The 3,444-nt window shown below is 42.7% G+C and overlaps 1 protein-coding gene across 1 annotated transcript in view; it reads right to left on the reverse strand.

The window, feature by feature from the left end:
• Positions 1-3,444, reverse strand: part of LOC128885238 (adenylate cyclase type 2-like) — a 19,435-nt gene that overhangs the window by 15,380 nt on the left and 611 nt on the right. The gene's annotated exons all lie outside the window — the stretch shown is intronic.

Below are 3,444 nucleotides of genomic sequence, written 5' to 3' on the forward strand. Positions count from 1 at the left end.
ACTACCCCAAACCTTCTCAGACAGTATTTCCGTGTAGACCATATATACATTAACAGTATTCGATATTCCTACCAAAAACTACCCGAAACCTACTCAGACCAATCAATAAATTCGATTCGCGGTGACGTGGATCGATTTGAATCCAATTTCGTCGTGTAATTCAAATCGCTGATTCGATTGGAAATAATAATGGATCGAAAGGTTGTTTATCTTTCGTTCGTTAGGAAATCGAAGGAGAACGCCTCGTTTCCTCGGCTCTCCAATATGGCATCGTGCGATCACTGTGACCAGAAATACGCTCGGTCGCGTGACATCCAATCGGAATAAGATCGAGAGAGACGTAGACGTTTCCGCTCGCGAACGAGAACACTAAAAAGTCACGAGGACCTCCTGGTTAAACACGTCACTGTCGCACTTGACACCTCTGTCAATTCGCACCTCCAGTCCACTCACTCTAGACTGAAATACACACGACGTTATGCAAATATTTTCATCGAGCTCGTCTTTTCCATATACTTTTACTAACTCGTTACAAATAACGTGCTAAACGCTCTGTTGTTAATGCAGGGATACATTTTCAACGAACCAAGTAACATTTGTTATAGAAATAAAAAAATAAAAAATAAAGGAAAGGAGTGATATGTTTCTTTTTCTTTTTGGAGTTGAAAGTTGATCGTGTACAGTCAGTCTCGTAAAATTAAATGACAAGTTAGATATCTCCAAATAAATATTTTATTATAAATGTGTACACGAGTGAACTTTATGGTTAGGTTATGGTAACGAAATATTTATTCGAATATATCAAACCTATCGTTCAATTCGGGACTGTATTTCTATTTATTTACACACGGAAAGGTTCCCACGCAGAAACTGTGCAGATTCAGTGATAAATCGCTAGCAATGCGCAAACGAGAAAACATGCAACGGAAACTTCGAAGCGCGAAACAAAAAAGCAAGAAAACAGAGAAGAAGAAGGAAAGAATTACAAAAACGCTAACGCGACTGCGATATGTCGATCGGAATTCGAGGTTTTTCGCCTCGTGCCATATGTAAATTGTTGATTACACGAAAGAAACATATCGCTACTTTCCTCGTACAAAAATTTCCTTGTCCCCGTTTCCAGTGATGACTAACGCCGCGTTAAATATCGAGATCCGCGATGATGCAACGATTACTCGGATAGGTACGAAAAAAAAAGAAACTGGTATAATTGGCGCGCGCAGATCAGCTCGATAAAAGTATTCCCACAATCGAATCTAAAGTGGCTGGACTCGATACAAACCAGTTCCGAATAGTTATTTCCTCGCGGTGGTTTGCGGTGCCGCTCGAGTGCGAATCGCTGTACAAATAACGAGATCGGGAGAGATATTCCGCCGCCGGTTTCGACCAATAGCACGGTTCAAGAAACTAGCTACGAATTATTGACCCTTCGAGCCGAACGAGACCATTGAATAGCGATCCGCGTTGACAGGCGATCAACGAGACGCGGAGATAAGGATATCGATCGCGTTTTTCGACGGTAGCCTTGGCTTTCTTTACCTGGCATTTCGTTCGCTTTCGACGAGCGATGTACTTTCACTGTGCTTCGGAAGCGATTCGGAGCCGTGCAGGTTCCTAGAACCGACGGTTCGCCAGCGATTAACGACGGAATGGTTAAAAATAGAAGCCGCTGTTTATGGAGAGACAGTATAAACCAGGAAATCAATGCCGAACGATTCCGACTCGTTAACAAAGTAAAACAGATAACGATAGATAACTATTCGGATAACAATGCCAGACGAAAATATCGCATTTTTGCTTCTTGATTGCGCGGTTCTGCCAAACAGTGCAATCATCGATCGAAACGATTTCGTTCTTCCGTGGTGCTAGACAGACTGCTCGAGTCACGTGGTATCGGTGGTGACAAAGAGAAGGATAAAGGTAGAGGTCGTTGTGTGTCGTTAACGGTCGCTTAGTTTTCTCGGTTTTGACCAGTTTGGACCAGTTTGGACCAGTTTTGACGAACAGTGGAGTTCGAAGGCAGTCCTTCGAGTATAAATCGAATCATCGCACACGTGGCATCGAAACATGGTTAAGACTATGATGGAACTCTGAGGGATCGCGCTATTTTGGTCACAATGTTGAAAGAGAACCCCGAGTGACCTTTACCTGCAATTTTATTGGGGTCTGAAAATGGGGGACGAACCACACACGCGTTAATAATTCGATTAAATTCGACTATAGTGTCGATATTCTTTACACCACCTCAAAATCAGGAGTATTGTTTCTCAAAGGAGAATAGACTCACAAGTCGTAACCGGTATTTGCGCACGGATGACATAAGTTCAATTACAGGAAACGCTATTTCAACAGTAATTCCAGAACGGTACGATTATTCTGCCTTCTATGTCGCCGATTCTACGAAGGAGCACAAAAGCTCGATTTAGGGCTGTTGTTCCTCGCAGAGGGAACAGTGGAACATAGTTTGCATAAGTTCGAACGCAGAAAGCGTTATTTTCACGAGAATTCGAAAATGGCCCCTCGAGTATCCTTCCACGCTAAACGATGAACTCAGGTATAATGTTCCTCCGAGGAGTACAGACTCGACGAGACTACAATCATTGGCACAAGCATCACATAAATTGGTTCAATTACAGAAAATTACTCTACGTTGTACGTCCACGGTTTCTTCGAGCGGAGAAATCTCGAGAAGCAATTCGATACTATTGTTCTTTACGGTACAGGCATGTTTAAAAATTACTCCACCTGGAGAAGTCTGTATTTTTGTTGACAATGCTGAGCTTTCAATCTTGATCGAACGGGTAAATCAGAGGACCAATTAGGGGCTGTTGTTTCTTGAAGAAGTAGAGGAGCGTCAGATTGTTGTTCATTCAGGCTACACCATTGTGATCGGTCATGGTCAGAGTAGGTGTACAAAAATGACGATTACCAGGGAATTTACTACTTGGCTGGGGTCAAAATGGAGCCCCTGGTGTAATACCTCCTGTGTTCTTTTACTAAGAAATATATAGATTGCTGCTCTTTCAGAATACACTATAGTGATCAGTCACAATCGGTATAGGTACACAAAGTACATCTAGAGATTTCACTACTTGGCCGGGGTGAAAATGAAGCCCCTGGTGTCCTACCTCCTGTGTCCTTACTTCTACTAAGAGACAGACTGCTCCTTGATACTACATCATAGTGACCATTCACAATCAGTGCAGATACACAAAGTGCATCTAGAGATTTCACTACTTGGCCGGGGTGAAAATGAAGCCCCTGGTGTCCTACCTCCTGTGTCCTTACTTCTATTAAGAGACAGACTGCTCCTTGATACTACATCATAGTGACCATTCACAATCAGTGCAGATACACAAAGTACATCTAGAGATTTCACTACTTGGCTAGGGTCAAAATGGATCTTCTGGTGTCCTACCTCCTGTGTCCTTACTTCTACTAAGA

This window comes from Hylaeus volcanicus, chromosome 2 (genome assembly GCF_026283585.1).
Source record: "Hylaeus volcanicus isolate JK05 chromosome 2, UHH_iyHylVolc1.0_haploid, whole genome shotgun sequence".
Taxonomy (NCBI): Eukaryota; Metazoa; Arthropoda; class Insecta; order Hymenoptera; family Colletidae; genus Hylaeus; species Hylaeus volcanicus.